The sequence below is a fragment of the Mustela nivalis genome (genome assembly GCF_964662115.1).
Source record: "Mustela nivalis genome assembly, chromosome: 14".
Taxonomy (NCBI): domain Eukaryota; kingdom Metazoa; phylum Chordata; class Mammalia; order Carnivora; family Mustelidae; genus Mustela; species Mustela nivalis.
In genome coordinates, this window is record NC_139033.1 from 71,285,614 (window position 1) to 71,304,793 (window position 19,180).

The 19,180-nt window shown below is 39.3% G+C and overlaps 1 long non-coding RNA gene across 2 annotated transcripts in view; it reads right to left on the minus strand.

Annotated features, from left to right (window-relative positions):
• The window catches only part of LOC309848006, a 55,020-nt gene that overhangs the window by 21,342 nt on the left and 14,498 nt on the right, over nucleotides 1-19,180 (minus strand). The gene's annotated exons all lie outside the window — the stretch shown is intronic.

Here is a 19,180-nt window from a genome sequence, read left to right on the forward strand (position 1 = left end):
GAGTGGTACTAGAGTCAAAAGAAAAATCTTGCTTTGAAGCTATTTATTGAAAGAAATACACATTCATCAAACACTTAAGATTTGTAAGGTACTAAGTACAGAGTATTAACATGTCATTAAAACAGACTGTGTCTTAAGAACTTAAAATCTAGCTATTGTGTTATATAAATCCTTTACTTCCTCCATATGCTTTATTCTTTATTATAAGTGATAATTTTAGAAGATTCTATTGTATTTGTTTCCTTTCTAAAAAATATTTTTATGCATAATAATAGCTACCATTTGGTGAGGTCCTATTCTGTTATATACCCTTTACAGACACTCTATCTCTAATCCTCCCCCAAAAGCTATGAGGTAAAGGGGATGATATCCAATTTACAGATGAGAATAGTGAAGTTTGCGGGAGTTAAATAAATTTCTCAAGGTCAAGTGGCAGAGTCAGTTTCGAAACTCAAATCTCCAGTCTGTCTCTCACTGTGTTTTCTCCCTCAAGGCTTCTTTCTACATCTTCTCCCTTTCCCTACCTCAGGTAACTGCCTTCTGATCTCACAGCTTCTGAATTTGACACGGTTGTCCTCTCCCATGGGCCCACAGCATTGCCTCTAGCTTGCCCTTGGGTTGGAATCCACCTGGTCCTCTCAGTTGTGACTGATGCAGAAGGGCCCAGGGGGTTCAGATAAGACCCCCTAAGTTGGTATCTGCATTGGAGGCAGAAGTCTCCTTAGAAGAGGATACTGGCATCGGTGAAGATGACTGACATGAAGGGCAGCAGAAGGTAGTAGGATGTGTCCTTAAATGCACCACTTGGGCATAAAGATTATTTTGAGGTGAACACAACTGAGGAAAAGTAGATACAAGAAAAGTTCTCTTCCTTCCCTATTTGCCAAAAACCAAGGCATAAGTTTGTAAAGGTGCCCTCCCTTCCCCTCTCTACCAGAAAGGACAGAAATGAACCCCCAGAGACAACTCTAGACTCTTATCAGCCTAAAGCTGGCACCAAGAATCTACATAACAAACTTTATTAATGTGCCCAGATCTTCCCTAATTTCCCCACACATTTGCCTTCTTATAACGTACCACCCCCAGAAGCTTTTGTCTTGTCATACTTCTACAATATCATTATTCTTTTATTAAGATGCTACCTAAATCCTCTTTGAGTTACTCATCCTGGAGTAGCCCCACACATGTATGATGCGGGCCATGAGAAACCTCTGTTTTTCTCCTGTTAATCAATTTGTCAGTCTGATTTGCAGGTCCCAGCCACTAAAAGTAAGACAGATAGGGGGAAAAGATTTTTTTCTTTCCTTACAGCAAGCATACCTGAATGGCACACATTTATTAATTGATTATTTAATATCATTTTAATTGAATTTTATGTCACCATAGGAGGGAACTTGCCCAGAGGCATTCCAGTCAGATGAAAGGCTAGCATCGGAAATAAGTGCAATACTGAAAAGTGACAATCCAAAAAAAAGAAAAAAAAAGGGAATAGTTAAGCAATCATAGGACATAAATTGTCATATTATATAATCATCAAGATTCATGTTTCTAAAGGAATGTAATAGCATGGGGGAAATGCTCAAAATACACTGAGTTTTTTAAAAAGCAGAATAAAATTTCTAAATACATAACATATTGTATGAACACAATGTGCCATTTTAAATGATTAAGAGGATTAGTGATTTCTCTCTGTCAAATTAATAAATAAAAGCTTTAAAAAAAAAAAAAAGATTCTCTCTCCCTTAAGATGCCCCTTCCCCCCACTTAGGTGTTTTCACATGCACTCTCTCTCCCTCAAATAAATAAATAAACATTTTTTTTTAAGAAGGAACAATAGAAGGAGGAAGCAAGATGGTGGAGGAGTAGCAGACTGAAACAGGATTCGGTCCGAGAAGTTCAGCTAAATAGTCATCAAATCATTCCAACACCTACAAATGCAACAGGAGATACAATAGAAGAAGAGTAGCAATTCTAGGAACAGAAAATTGACCACTTTCTGGAAGGCAGGACGTAGGGAGAAATGAATCCGAAATGATGGGATGATAGACTGCAGGGGGAAGGACCAGGTCCTGGCAAGTGGTAGAGCAGTGGAGCACAAAATCAGAACTTTTAGAAGTCTGCTCCACTGAGGGACGTTGCTCCAGAAGCTAAGTGGGGGCTGGAGCCCTCACGGGGACAGTGTGGTCTCAGGACCCACAGGGTCACAGAGAGACCAGGGGTGTCTGAGTGTGGCAAAGCTGCCAGGTATTGAATTGGTGAAGCTGGCTACAGAGACGGAGCTGGAGCCGAGGAGTGAGCTCTCAGCTGGGGGTTACCTTAAGCCATGATCCAAGGCACATTCAGGCCACTGCTCTTTAAGCAGGGACCCCACAAATGCTAGATCCAGGGAGATCCCCCCTCCTTCCTCCTCTGGGAGGAGCAGCAAGGGAGAGCGCAGCAGGAATCGCTGGGCTTGGAGACTCCAAAATGGGCCATGCACCAGAGATAGAAACACTCGGTCAAAGGCCACGTGAGCTCGGAGTGTGGCTGGAAACCAGGGAGATGGGATGGATTCACTGCTTTTCTCTGAGAGCATACTGAGGAGTGGGGCCCCGAGCTCTCAGCTCCTATGGGCCGGAGATTGGGAGGCCGCCATTTTCATTCCCATCTTCCAAACCTGTATGGAAAGCATTCATGGAACAAAAACTCTTGAGAGTGAACCCGAGTAGATTACTTAGCCTGGCCCCTAGCAAGGGCAGTGCAATTCCACCTCGGGCAAAGACATTTGAAAATCACTGCAACAGGCCCTTCTCCCAGAAGATCAGCAAAAACATCCAACCAAGCCCAAGTTCATGGATCAATGAGAACTCTGAAATCCAGAGCTAGGGGAAAGCAACGCATAGAATTCATGACATTTTCCCCATGATCCTTTAGTCCTGCAAAGTGATTTCTTAAATTTTATTGTTTTTATTCTATTTTTTAAAAAGATTTTATTTATTTATTTGACAGACAGAGATCACAAGCAGGCAGAGAGGCAGGCAGAGAGAGAGGGGGAAGCAGGCCCCCTGCTGAGCAGAGAGCCCAATGTGGGGCTTGATCCCAGGATCCTGGGATCATGACCTGAGCCAGAAGCAGAGGCTTTAACCCACTGAGCCACCCAGATGCCCTGATTATTCTACTTTTTTTAAAACTTTTCCTCTTTTAATGTTTTTTTTAAACTATTTCATCTTAACAATACATTTTTTTAAAAATCTTTAAATTTTTATTGTTAAAGTCATATTTTATCCCTACATTGTATTTAACCTTATTTTTTGTATACATATAGGTTTTTTTTTATAATTTAAAATTGTGGGATACAATTGCTTCTAATAGATCAAAATATACCCTAAATCTAGCATATGGCTTTGTTCTAGTCTCCAGTCTGATCATACTCTCTCTTCTGTTTATTTTTTTTTATTTTTTTCAACCAACTTATCTAATCAATTCCTTTTTTAGAACCTTTTTGAAATTTTCATCTTTACAGCCATATTCCATCCCTTCCTCATGTTTACCCTTATTTTTGTATATAAATAAGTTTTTCTTTCTTTAAAATTTTGGGAGTTATTACTTCTAAGAGTCCAGAATATACCCCAAATCAAGTGGGTGGCTCTGTTCCATTCACCAGTCTATTTATATATATATATATTTTCCCCCCTTTTCTTCTTCCCCCAGTTTCGGGTCTCTTCTGATTTACTCAGCGTATATTTGTCTGGGGTCTTTGCCACCCTTTTAGTATTTTATTCTTTGTCCATATATTCATATCTGGATAAAAGGACAAGGCAGAGAAACTCACCACAAAAAAAAGAACAAGAGGCAGTATCGAAGGCTAGGGACCTAATCAATATAGAATTAGAGTTCAGAACAAAGATTATCAAGGTGATACATGGGCTCACAAAAGACATGGAAGATATTAAAGAATCTCTTTCTGGAGAAATAAAATCCCTTTCTGGAAAAATAAGAGAACTAAACTCTAACCAAGTTGAAATTTAAAAAAGCTATTAATGAGGTGCAATAAAAAAATGGAGGCTCTTACTGCTAGGATAAATGAAGCAGAAGAGAGAATTAGTGATAAAGACAACCAAATGACAGGGAATAAAGAAGCTGAGCAAAAGAGAGACAAACAACTACTAGACCATGAGGGGAGAATTCGAGAGATAAGTGATACTATATGACAAAACAGTATAGAATAATTAGGATTCCAGAAGAAAAAGAAAGAGGAGAGGGGGGTAGAAGATATATTGGAGCTAATTACAATAGAGAATCTCCCTCATATGGCAAAGGGAACAAGTATCAAAATCCAGGAGGCATAGAGAACCCCCCTCAAAATCAATAAAAATAGGTCCACACCCCATTATCTAATAGTAAAATTTACAAGTCTTAGTGACAAAAAGAAAATCCTGAAAGCAGCTTGGGAAAAGAAGTCTGTAACATACAATGGTAGAAATTTAGATTGGCAGCAGACTTATCCACAGAGACCCGGCAGGCCAGAAAGAACTGGAATGATATATTCAAAGCACTAAACTAGAAAAATATGCAGCCAAGAATGACAGCTAGGCTGTCATTGAAAATAGAAGGAGAGGGGCACCTGGGTGGCTCAGTGGGTTAAGCCACTGCCTTCGGCTCAGGTCATTATCTCAGGGTCCTGGGTTCAAGTCGCGCATCGGGCTCCCTGCTCAGCAGGGAGCTGCTTCCCTCTCTCTCTCTCTGCCTGCCTCTCTGTCTACTGTGATCTCTCTCTGTCAAATAAATAAAATATTAAAAAAAAAAAAAAAGAAAATAGAAGGAGAGATAAAAAGCTTCCAGGACAAACAAAAATTAAAAGAATTTGCAAACACCAAACCAACCCTACAGGAAATATTGAAAGGGGTCCTCTAAGCAAAGAGAGAGCTGAAAAGTAATAGACCAGAAAGGAACAGAGACAATATACAGTAATAGTCACCTTACAGGCAATACAATGGCACTAAATTCATATCTTTTGATAGTTACCCTGAATGTAAATGGGCTAAATGCCCCAAGCAAAAGACACAAGGTATCAGAATGAATAAAAAAACAAGACCCATTGATATGCTGTCTATAAGAAACTCATTTTAGACCCAAAGACACCTCCAGATTTAAAGTGAGGGGGTGGGAAACAATATACCATGCTAATGGACATCAAAAGAAAGCTGGGGTGGCAATCCTTATATCAGATAAATTAGATTTTTATGCCAAAGACTATAATAAGAGATAAGGAAGGACACTGTATCATATTTAAAGGGTCTGTCCAACAAGAAGATCTAACAATTTTAAATATCTATGCCCCTAACATGGGAGCAGCCAACTGTATAAACAAATTAATAACAAAATCAAAGAAAAACATCAACAATAATACAATAATAGTAGGGGAATTTAACACCACCCTCACTGAAATGGACAGATCATCCAAGCAAAAGATCAGCAAGGAAATAAAGGCTTTAAATGCCACACTGGACCAGATGGACATCACAGATATATTCAGAACATTCCATAGCAAACCAACAGAATACACATTCTTCTCTAGTGCACATGGAACATTCTCCAGAATAGATCACATCCTGGGTCACAAATCAGGTCTCAACCGATACTAAAAGATTGGGACCATTCCCTGCATATTGTCAGACCACAATGCTCTTAAGCTAGAACTCAGTTACAAGAAGAAAGCTGGAAAGAACTCAAATACATGGAGGCTAAAGAACATCCTACTAAAGAATGAATGGGTCAACCAGGAAATTAAAGAAGAATGGGAAAAAAAATCATGGAAGCAAATGAAAATGAAAGCACAACTATTCAAAATCTTTGGGACACAGCAAAGGTGATCCTGAGAGGAAAGTATATAGCCATACAAGCCTTTCTCAAGAAACAAGAAAGGTCTCAAGTACACAGCCTAACCCTACACCGAAAGGAGCTGGAGAAAGAACAGCAAAGAAAGCCTAAACTCAGCAGGAGAAGATCAGAGCAGAAATCAATGAAACAGAAACCAAAAGAACAGTAGAACAAATCAACGAAACTAGGAGCTGTTTTTTTGAAAGAATTAATAAGACTGATAAACCCCTGACCAAAGAAAAGAGAAAGGACCCAGATAAATAAAATCATGAATGAAAGAGGAGTGATGATGGGGCGCCTGGGTGGCTCAGTGGGTTAAGCCGCTGCCTTCGGCTCAGGTCATGATCTCAGGGTCCTGGGATCGAGTCCCACATCAGGCTCTCTGCTCAGCAGGAAGCCTGCTTCCTCCTCTCTCTCTCTCTCTGCCTGCCTCTCTGCCTACTTGTGATCTCTGTCTGTCAAATAAATAAATAAAATTTAAAAAAAAAAAAAAAAGAAAGAGGAGTGATGATCACAACCAACACCAAAAGAAATACGAACAATTATAAGAACATATTATGAGCAACTATACCATCAGCAAATTTGACAATCTGGAAGAAATGGATGCATTCCTAGAGACATATAAACTACCAAAACTGAACCAGGAAGAAATAGAAAACCTGAACATACCCATAACCAGTAAAAAGATTGAAGCAGTCATCAATAATCTCCCAAGAAACAAGAGCTCAGGGTCAGACAGCTTCCCAGGGGAATTCTACCAAACATTTAAAGAAGAATTAATACCTATTCTCCTGAAACTGTTCCAAAAAATAGAAATGGAAAACATTCAAACTCATTTTATGAGGACAGGATTACCTTGGTCCCAAAAGCAGACAAAGACCCCACCCAAAAGGACAATTACAGAACATATATCTGTGATGAACATGGATGCAAAAATTCTCACCAAAATATTAGCCAACAGGATCCAACAGTACATTAAAAGGATTATTCAGCACAACCAAGTGGGATTTATTTCTGGGCTGCAAGGTTGGTTCAACATCAGCAAATCAATCAATGTGATACAATACATTAATGAAAGAAAGAACAGGAACCATATGATAGTCTCAAAACATGCTGAAAACGCATTTGTCAAAGTACAGCATCCTTTCTTGGTCAAACTCTTCAAAATGTAGGGATAGAGGGTATATACCTCAATATCATTAAAGCCATCTATGAAAATCCCACTACAAATATCATTCTCAATGAGGAAAAACTGAGAGCTTTTCCCTGAAGGTCAGGAACATGGCAGGGATGTCCATTATCACCACTGCTATTCAACATAGTACTAGAAGTCCTAGCCTCAGCAATCAGAAAACAAAAAGAAATTAAAGGCAACCGAATCAGCAAAGAAAAAGCAAACTCTCACTCTTTGCAAATGATATGATACTTTATGTGGAAAATCCAAAAGACTCCACTCCAAAACTGCTAGAACTTGTAAAGGAATTCAGTAATGTGTCAGGATATAAAATCAACACACAGAAATCAGTTGCATTTCTATACACCAACAACAAGACAGAAGAAAGAGAAATTAAGGAGTTGATCCCATTTACAATTGCACCCAAACCCGTAAGATATCTAGGAATCAACCTAACCAAAGAGGCAAAGAATCTGTACTCAGAAAACTAGAAAGTACTCATGAAAGAAATTGAGGAAGATACAAAGAAATGGAAAAATGTTTGATGCTCACAGATTGGAAGAACAAATATTGTGAAAATGTCTATGCTACCTAAAGCAATCTACACATTTAGTGCAATCCCTATCAAAATACCATCAATTTTTTTCGAAGAAATGGAACAAATAATCCTAAAATTTTTATGGAACCAGAAAAGACCCCCAATAGCCAGAGGAATGTTGAAAAAGAAAGCCAAAGTTGGTAGCATCACCATTCCGGACTTTAAGCTCTATTACAAAGCTGTCATCATCAAGACAGTATGATACTGGCACAAAAACAGACACATAGATTAGTGGAACAGAATAGAGAGCCCAGAAATAGAAACTCAACTCTATGGTTAACTAATCTTTGACAAAGCAGGAAAGAATTTCCAATGGAAAAAAGTCTCTTCAAAAAATGGTATTGGGAGTATTGGACAGCCACATGCAAAAGAATGAAACTGGACCATTTCCTTACATCACACACAAAAATAGACTCCAAATGTATGAAAGACATCAATCTAAGACAGGAATCCACCAAAATCTTTGAGGAGAACACAGGCAGCAACCTTGTCGACCTCAGCTGCAGCAACTTCTTCCTAGAAACGTCGCCAAAGGCAATGGAAGCAAGGGCAAAAGTGAACTACTGGGACTTCATCAAGATCAAAAGCTTTTGCACAGCAAAGGAAATAGTCAACAAAACCAAAAGACAACTGACAGAATGGGAGAAGATATTTGCAAATGACATATCAGATAAAGGGCTAGTATCCAAAAATCTATAAGGAACTTCTCAAACTCAACATTCAAAGAAGAAATAATCTAATCAAGAAATGGGCAGAGGACATGAACAACATTTCTGCAAAAAAGACATCCAGATGGCCAACAGACACATGAAAAAGTGCTCCACATCACTCGGCTTCAGGGAAATACAAATCAAAACCACAGTGAGATACCACCTCACCCAGTCAGAATGGCTAAAATTAACAAGTCAGGAAATGACAGATGTTGGAAAGGATGCAGAGAAAGGGGACCCCTCCTACACTGTTGTTGGGAATGCAAGCTGGCTCAGTCACTCTGGAAACCAGTATGGTAATTCCTCAAAAAGTTGAAAATGGAGCTACCCTATGACCCAGCAATTGCACTACTAGATATTTACCTCAAAGATACAAATATAGTGATCTGAAGGGGCATGCGCATCCAAATGTTTATAGCAGCAATGTCCACAACAAACTATGGAAAGAACCTACATGTCCATCAACAGAAGAATGGATTATAGAAGACATGGTATATATATATATTCAATGGAATACTATGCAGCCATCAAAAGAAATGAAATCTTGTCATTTGCAATGACGTGGATGTAACTAGAGGGTATTATTCTGAGTGAAATAAGTCAATCAGAGAAAGACAATTATATGAGCTCTCTGATATAAGGAATTTGAGAGGCAGGGCAGGGTGTCTGGAGGGTAGGGAAGGAAAAAATGAAACAAGATGGAATCAGGAGGGAGACAAACCATAAGAGACTCTTAATCTCACAAAACAAACTTAGGGCTGCTGGGGGATGGAAGGGCTATGGACACTGGGGAGGATATGTGCTATAGTGAATGCTGTGAAATGTTAAGATTGATGATTCACAGACCTGTATCTCTGTGGCAAATAATATATGCTAATAAAAATAATTTTTAAGAAAAGAAAGGAACAATAAAGTTCAAACTATAGACAAGGGGCACCTGGGTGACCCAGTTTGTTAAGTGGCTGCCTTCAGCTCAGCTCATGATCCCGGGGTCCTGGGATTGAACTCTATGTGGGGCTTCCTGCTCAGTGGGGAGCCTGCTTCTCCCTATCCCTCTGCCGGTCTCTCTCTCTCATTCCCTGTCAAATAAATAAAATCTTTTAAAAAAATAAAATAAATGAAACTAAATAACTAACTAACTAAACTAAACTAAATAAAACTAAAGCCAAGAAAAGAAGGTAAGGGGTGGTGTCCTGGAAAATGCCAGTTGATGGAGTTCTGGAAACAAGAAAGGAGAGCAAGAAAGCCTGTGCTTCTCAGCATCATTGTTGCGAAAGATCGGGAGACATGTGATCCCAGAGCAAACAAACACATCACAGGTTCCTGCTTTCTGTTATAAATACTGAGTCACAGAGTTAGCTCCCTTTGTTGGCACTTTACATGGTGGATTTATGCTTCTGAAGCTCACCAGGTACTCTGGCGCAGGGAAGGTGATGCTCTCGCGAGTCCAGCTGTCTCTTTGAGAACATGCCCCTGTCTCACTAGAATACTAGGCCGGCTGTCTGGGTTACAAAGCAGCCCCTGTTTGCATAAAGTGAGACAGTTACCTCATTCACCTTGGAGCTCACCAGGGAAGCTGTGAAACTTCAGAGCAGAGAAAGCAAAATCTTCAGCTGTGGTCACCTTGCCGCAGCAAAAAGAAACCAAACAGGTTCAGCCTGAAACTGCCTACCGACCTTGCCCATTTCCTCACCCCAGAGAGCTTTGAGATCATTCAACTAAAGGACCAGCTTTTTCTATCTGTAAATGACATTTGGCCCAAAGTAAATGGTCTTGTCCTGGGATCTCATACAGAGTATAGGTTGGCTCCAAGACACAACGCCTCTACTGTTTGTCCCTGACAGGCACACCCACATACATTTTGAGGTCATGGAGGTAGATTTTTGTGGATAAGGAACGAATGAATTCCATAAACACACAAACTGGGAAACCACTGTTGTCAGATGGAAGCAGGGAAGAAAGTCCAGGAAGAAAAGCAGACCACCAGCTGGATCTGAGTAAACAATGCAAAAGGAAACACACATCACACATGCTCACATGTGTGTGACACAGCATTTGAGAATGTTCAATGCAAACACAGTTTGTAAGACAGTTCTACCTCTTTCTCACTTCCCCGCCTTCCCCGAAAGAACCAAGTACAATACTGTGGCAAAGAGAGCCACAGTGATAGCGTGAAATCTGGTGCACAAATCAGGAGAGAGTGAATAAAAACTAAGATGTTTTATAGCAGTGCAATGGTAATTCATAAACATACAAGTATGTATACTGAAGGACCTTGCAAGGTAGAGTGAGAAGGGGAGGATGATGGGAGTTAGTTCACATCATTCACTAGCAGACACATAAAGTACAATTCTCAAACTCAAAGGTTTCAGTTAAGCATTCTGAACTTAAGTAGAAAAGTCTCCTTAAATCTGGGGTAGACCATCATTAGGCTATCCAGATATAACAGTGGTTAATATTTCTTGTGTTAGGCCATTTTTTTTTTTTAAATAGATGAAGAAATTGAGGCAAAGAAAGGCTAAGTATCTCCATCAAGTTCTTGCTGCTAGTGGAACATTTTGCAACCAGGGTACCTGGCTTCTATCCAGGAGCCTAGAGCTCCTATTTTCATGCACCACACTCTCCTGCAGAGCTTACTCCTTCGCCTTCCTTTTTGAATTTAACTATTATTTTACCTTATTTTAAAATTGTTTATTGTTATTTTATTTTAATAACTCTGTCCACCAAAATCCTGGCATAATAACTTTAGATATTATAAATGACTATATTCAAATGTGTTCCTTTCCTTCCAGCTTCCAACCAACTTCTAGAAACATCCCAGAATCCACAAAAACTACTTTCTCTGGGGCATCTGTTCATCACAAGACTCTCTTACAATGGACTAAGATTTAGTAATCATAACAGTAGGTATTTGCATACAATTTTATAAGTACTTACTTTCTTATATTCTCACTTCCTGCAAAGTTCTAAAGCATGCCGTGGCTTGTACTATTTTCCCTATTCTGATGGTGGGATTACCAAAGTTCTGAGAGCTCAGGTGACTTATCCAAGGACACAGAGCTAACAGGTGACAGAACCAGGAGGAGAATCTATTTTCAGTGAGTGGTCCCCATGAGACAGATGGTCGGGAGGCCAGGGAAAGTCCCCGTTCTTTGGGACCTCTCCCATCACTAACATGGTAATACGTAACCCAGAACATATCTTCACGAGGTAGTGTTGACACATTTCAGTAGTAGGAAGAATTTTAAAGCGCTGATGTAACCCTGGAGCAGTGTCTGCATTCTGCATAAAAGTTTGAAAGAGACCTTTATTTTATTCCAGGAGGGACCTTCCCAGTGCCCTTTCTGTCCATTGTTCTCAGGGAAGGCTGGCTGCTGAGTAATCGGGGTGCTTGTGTTTCAGACTAGGATGGGACGGTAGGTGCTGTTTGATAATGTAATGCCATTATTAATGTGCCTCTCAAGAATGTAGAAGGGTCTTCATTTGGAGCACAGTTTTTTGTTTTTGTTTTTGTTTAATTATTAGGGAATTTCTGTTTCCTTTACCTGAATGTGGTATGAGATGAGGCAGTTTAAAAGGAGCAAGTGGGCCCAGACAACACAGAGGAGGGCCATTATCCTTTGGGAAAAATGAGAAAGGGCTCTGCACAGGGTGTAAGAGGGGCAGAGATTAGAGAGAGGAACAGGGTGTGGAGAAATGTCTGTGAAAGAGCAGACAGGAATGACAAAGAAGCCCAGAGGGTGGTGGGAGGGACGGGTAAAGTGAGGAACAGAATAGGAGTATGGAAAGGAAAAGCAATTCTCCTCTATCCCAAGGATACTCTGAAATAGTTGCAGAGGAAATGGACTTGCAAACAAGCAGGGTGGGTTCTTCAGGCTGTATGTGTAGGTTTTGTATAAATAGACATATTCTTAGTCACACGCACTCCTAAACTAAAAAGCTGGAGGGTCTAGGGAGAAGTTGGGTTACTTTTGTTAAAGGAATGAACTTCCCCACGTCTGGAATCTTAGAAGAACAATACGGATAACCAGAAAATGGCATTGCGTCCCACTAAACCTGTTTCTCTGGAAGATGGGGGTTGATGATCGATAGTAAGTTAAGGGAAATGAAACCACAGAAGTAACAGAACTGCAGCATGAGCAAAATTATTTATGCAAGGCACATGTAAATGTGTGACCTTTTGCAAACAGGATTTCGTCCCTCTTGATAATTTTAGACACCTGAAAGGGGCCCTATGCTATAGTCTGGATAGATCGATCGATCAATCGATCGATCACTGTTCCAGCCAGGGGAATTCAAAGACTGTACACATTCCCTTTTATAAAGAACACAGTAAGGATCTTAATCACCAAAATCAACTTTATTTTTTTTACATTTATGAAATACTCCTATTTATATGTTTGGTCCAATCTACTCTCTATTCAAATAAATAAAACATTAGTACACAGCAGGTACATCTAGTCTTAATGGGCAGCTAGATGTTTCTGGAAGAACCAACAGCAATGAAACAAGAGCACCATAAATATTTAAGTGATAATAATTAGACTTAGCATTGAAATGAGCTCCAAATTTATCTTAGTCATGCTTCAGAGTCTACAAAAAGGGCAGTCGACTCTCTGAGGATAATCTTTACATTCTAAAAGACCTAACTGTCATCACAATACATTGGTTAATACCCTGAAATCACTTTAGTGAGATTTTTTTTGAGGAATTAGTTGTTCAATTACTGCTAATGTGATATAACTCCAGTGTATATTTTATTTTAAGATTTCATTTCTTTATTTGAGAGAGAGAGTAAGAGAGCATGAGAGGGAAGAAGATCAGAGGAAGAAGCAGACTCCCCATGGAGCTGGGAGCCCAATGTGGGAATCCATCCTGGGACTCCAAGGTCACGACCTAAGCCGAAGGCAGCTTAACCAACTGAGCCACCCAGGTGCCCTCCAGTGTATATTTGAATGTATGAAAAAATTTAACACAAAGAAAAATGATCCATTGAAATATTTCAACAGTATGATTCTAATATAGATTTAAGATTTAAAAACCAAGTTTCCTTCAATGATAATTTTACTGTACTTATGGTATTATGTGAGCAAATTTTGTGTTAGAACTTTTATTTAATGTAGGGGAGCAATCATGCCACCTCAAAGTGTGTCTCTGGTATATGGATTATTTTAGACTGATTATTTAAAAAACAAAATAAAATAACAAAAATAAAAAAACAAAGGCCCTTTGATCTTCTGCCTAACTGCCTGAAACAGTTTAGTTAGTGGACCTGTTCCTGGAAAGGAGCTATCGCCATAGATAATTACAGTATGATATAAACTAGGTGTGGTAGACAGGGAGGAGCTTAGCAAAGTCTGTTAAAATTCTGTTCTGTGTTCCATTTGTTTTTGTGTGACCCATCCACATTTGTTTCCTGAGCATCTACTCCATCTACTCTTTTTTTTTTTTTTTAAGATTTATTTATTTGAGAGCGAGAGAGAGAGAGAGTGGTGGGGGGGGGAGCAGAGGAAGAGAATACTTAAGCAGATTCCTTGCTGAATGAGAAGCCCAACATGGGGTTCAAGTTCATGACCCTGAGATCATGACCTGAGCTGAAACCAAGAGTCATACACTCAACTGACTGAGTCACCCAGGCACCCCACTTAGTCTTTTTTTTTCTAATCTCCCTGTGAATTGTCTTTCTTCCTTTCAGGTACCAGGTGCCTACCTTCTTCTCATTAGCTCTGAAAGGAATATAAGCCTCACTTATCTAACTGCTTGTGGACCTCATATTCTTATAGAGCCCCAAGTATATAGGTAATTAAATTCAACTTGCTTCTGTTAATCTGTCTCATATCAACTTAATTTTTAGCCCAGCCAAAAGAATTTTGAAGGGTTGTAGAAAACTTCTCTTCCTCAACAATACTAATACTTTTATTCATCAGGACATGGTTGAAATAGAGTTCTGATAGAGAAGGAAACCTAAATTAGATGGTGTTACAGGTTAAAACCGTGTCTAAAAAGACATGTTGAAATCTTAACTCCCTAGGCCTCAAAATGTGACTTTTTTTTTTTTTTTAAAGAATGTGATTTTCTGGGACACCTGGGTGGCTCAGTTGGTTACGCTGCTGCCTTTGGCTCAGGTCATGATCCCAGGACCCTGGGATCAAGTCCTACATCGGGCTCCTTGCTCGGCAGGGAGCCTGCTTCTCTCTCTGCCTCTTCCTGCCACTCTGCCTGCTTGTGCGTGCTCTCTCTCTCTGACAAATAAACAAACATAATCTTAAAAAAAAAAAAAAAAAAGAATGTGATCTTCTTTGGAAATAGGGTCATTAAAAATACAATTAGCTGAGATGAGGTCAGACTTGACCTAGGGTGGGAGGCTGGGTGCTAATCCATTATGACTGATATCCTTATAAGAAGATGACCATGTGATGGGGCACTTGGGTGGCTCAGTCTGTTGGGCATCTGCCTTCAGCTCGGGTCATGATTTCAGGGTCCTGGTATTGAGCTACACATTGGGCTTTCTGCTCATCGGAAGCCTGCTTTTCCCTCTTCCTGACACTCGCCCTGCTTGTACTCTCTCTCTGGCAAAAAAATAAAAATAAAATCTTAAAAAAAAAAAAAAAAGAAGACGACGAAGATGACTATGTGTGACAAACACACACAGAGAGAATGCCATGTGACCACAGAGGAAAAGACGAGTGAGGCAGCTGTAAGCCCAGGAACACCACGGATCACTTATGACTACAGAAGCTAAAAGAAAGGCATGGAACAGAGATCATGACCCTGCCAATACCTTGTATTTACGGCTTCTAAACTCCAAAGCTGCAACAATGAACTTCTGTTGCTTAAAGTCTCCCAGCTGTGGCACTTTGTTACAGAGGCACAAGGAAATAAATATAGATAGGAAAGGATGCACCCACCTATCTTGTGGAATGATGAAGAGGTGCAAAATGCAGAAGCTTTGGGGCTCAGTAAAAGTGGAACTGAACCCCAACCCAGCCAATTCCTTCCTGTCAGTAACTTCACTCAAGGTAATTACTTCAGTCTGTTTCCTTAGCAATATGATAGAAATAAGATCCTTACAAGATTGAGGGCATTAATTATCACATATATGAAAGTTACAAGGCGCAGAGTAGGCTCTCAAGAAAGGCTAATTTGCATTCATTACATCCGAGCATATTTAAGTGGTCCATTAACCTTCAGCCATTTTGATGTTATTGTTTACATGCTCTTTCCATTGTACCTGTTGACATGGGATTTTTATGTTTACTTCATATGGTTATGGAAATTAAGAACTCTTTTCTTTCTTTTCAATTTAATTATTGAAAAAAATTACTGAATTTCAACTGAATTATTGAAAAATTATTAGAAAAACAACCCCCAAACTTCTTTTGGAAGCGTAAATTTCTATTGGCCTGGATGCTTAGTCAGATTTTTGGCGTTAATGATAAAAAAAAAAAAAAAGAATTTTTCATAACTAATGGAAAACAGACAGTAGAAACTCTAGTTCCTGATTGTAGTTTGAAGAACATTCAGGAAAGCGAGAGGGTGAAAATTCCCAAGCAAATACAGTTTGTTCATTTAACTTTATCTTGAATGTTTTCAAGATAAAACAAAAAATTGTTTTTTCAGAAATAGTAAGATGTTCTTTCACAGAGTACTGAAATGTAAAGTATCCAATCTAATGACTCAGTTTCAAAGTCTGAATTATTTAATAGTCTTATTAAAAGGGGATAAAACTTCTGGTTCAAGATGGAGGAATGACATATTTATGTGATCTTCTTCCTAAGACCTCATTAAAATGACAATAAAGAAATAAAGAGGTATAATTGAGGAGCAATCAAGAGATGAGAAAAGCGCCATCAGTGATCTAAATCTTTCAATAAATTCCCAAAAGACAAAGAAGAAAGTGGTAAAGAGAGAAAAAACATAGTGGAGGCAATTCCAGTCTGAAGGCTGCATGGAGAGGCCATACCTGAGAAGGAAGCCAATCTGCCTACAGATCCCAACACGCAAGGACTCTGAAAATTCACTTCCCACATATCTTTTCCTAGGAAATTACTTGGCGGTATGCCTCAGCAAGACAAAGGAATAAACCAAGGAAAAGCACCGCCATGCAAGAAATGGTGGTTTCCAATGAGGAAAGTAGTTCAGGGAAGTCTCAGGGTGACAGCTATGCAGCAGACCTAGCCAGCAAGTAAGAGGCTAGAAGAAAAAAGGGAGGGTGTTTACTCTCTCGTACTAACTTTGAGATTTTAGGCCCATATAAAAAGGCCTACAGTGCAAAACTAGAAAGAAAGAAAAACAATTAGAAAGCCACTTTATTCATTTGGATGATTTGGCTGCAAACTACAGGAAAAAAGCCAATGTGGCTTAAAGAATAGGGAACTTATTATCTGACATAACAAGGGCACTACAGGTAGGGAAGCTTCAGGGTTACTGTTTAACTCAGTGGTTCTGGGTCTTCATTAAGCACATAAGTTCTTTCCATTTTCTCCCTGCCAGCCTTACTTTGTAAGCTTTGTCTACAGGCTAGCTCTTCTTATAGTATTAAGAAACCAGCTGCTCTGCTTTTTTTTTTAAGACTTTATTTTTAAGTAATCTCTCTATCTAACATGGGGCTGCAACCTACAGTCCCAAGATCAAGAGTCACATGCTCTTCTGACCAAGCCAGCCAGGCGCCTTTCCGCTATTCTTTTGTTCTTTTTTAAGGTTCATATCCAACATGATAGAACCCCAAAGAAGATACTATGTCTCTCCTGGAGAAAAGGATACTTTCTCAGAAACCCTCAGCAGACATCTTTTCCTGTCTCACTGGCTAAAGGTGTGTCATGTGTTCCTTTAAAGAATTGCTGGAAAGGAGAATGGAACCAGAATGCCCAGGTTGCTAATTGCCACTTGATATCCATTCTCTTCTTCCTCCCTTTCGATAACAGAACTACCTTGAATTTTATCTGGACACATAATCACCAACCTAGGAACTACATTTCCCAGCTTCCCTTGTTCCTAGTGTAACCATGTGACTAAATTCTGGCCAATAGGATATGATTGGAGATGTGGGCAATTTCTGGATTATTCCTTTAAAAGAATTAGTATGGCCAAGACTGATTTTGTATAGAGGTGGTTCCAGATGCATAGGCTGGGAAGCCAAGGGCTTCCTTTGTGCTTCCCCCTGCATTCTGTGATCAAAAACTAATAAATTATTTTTAAAGAAAAATAAATAATTAATAAATAAATAAAAGAAGTAGTATGGGGTCACCTAGCTGGCTCAGTCAGTGGAGCATGAAACTGTTGATCTCAGGGTTGTGAGTTTGAGTCCCACATTGGGTGTGGAGATTACTTAAAAATAAAATAATCATAGGGTGCCTGGATGGCTCAGTCAGTTAAGTCTGCCTTCACCTCAGGGCATGAACCCAGGGTTCTGGGATTGAGCCGAGTCTGCTTCTCCCTCTGCCCCTCCCCCACACTCATGCTCCCATTCACTCTCTCTTGCAAAAATAAATAAATAAAATATTTACAAAATAAAATCTTAAAAAAAAAGTTATATGCTCTCCACTGCCTCACATTTTCCCTTTTGCTAGTATGAAGGTTTGGTAGTAGTGAGTCAGCTTTAAAAATAAGATGAGGGCAATTTCTAAGGAGATAACAAAGCAAGAGATAGAAGGAAACTTGGGATACAAGGTATTTTCACCAAGCTAATCCTCTTACACTTCTAGTTTTGAATTTTATGTGATAGAGAAGTAAATTCTGTCCATTTATTCTGATCACTATTAAAGCAGCCAGAGCAATACCCCAGTTACTGCAATGGCCATACTTCACATAGACCCCAAACTAGCAAAATGAGCATTAACCTAGAAGCTTGCTGGAAATGCAAACTCTTCGACCTCATCCCAGATCTATAGAGTCAGAATATCTGTGAATGTAGCTCAGCAGTCTGTTTTAATAAGCCTCCTAGGTCATTCTGATGCAGACCCAAATATGAGGAAATCCAGCCCATCTGGAATCCTTTGTCTGGCCCAGAAAATTTTGGCTACGTGGTTGAGGGTAATACCTGAAAAACTCAGGGTCTTGTTAGATTTTGTTAAATGAGGTTAGGGTAGATGCTAGGTAGGCAACCAACAGCATGTGCCATTATTATAATAAACATAGTTAATTAACTTTCAATTCTTTTTCTTTTTTTAAAAGATTTTATTAATTTATTTATTTTTATTAGATTTTATTAATTTATTTATTTAACAGAGAGAGAGAGGGAACACAAGCAGGGGGAGTGGGAGAGGGAGCAGCCTTCCCACTGAGCAGGGAGTCCAATGAGGATCCTAGGACCCTGGGATCATCCATCGCCTGAGCCAAAGGCAGACACTTAATGACAGTCACCCAGGTGCCCCTGATTTTCAATTCTTAGAATTAATCTAAAGATTTAGTTAGATAGTTGATTCTTGAACAATATAAGGCGTAGGGATGCAAATCCCTACATAGTCAAAAATCCCTGAATAAATTTTGATTCCCCCAGAACTTAACTACTAACAGCCTATTGTTACCTGGAAACTTCACCAATAATATAAACAGTGGATTATATATTATATACTATATTCTTACAATCAAGCTATAGAAAAGAAAATGTTGTTAATAAAATAATAAGGAAAGAAAACACATTTGTAGTACTGTATTGTCTTTATTTTTTTTTAAATCCACATATAAGTGGACCTGGACTGTTCAAATCTGTATTGTTCAAGGGTCAACTTCAGTTTCATAGCAGAATGTAAAGGTCATTGCCATTGACAACAGAAGGATGACAGACTGAGTGATAGAAATCAAGAGGAGAGGTGAGGGGTGCCTGGGTGGCTCAGTGGG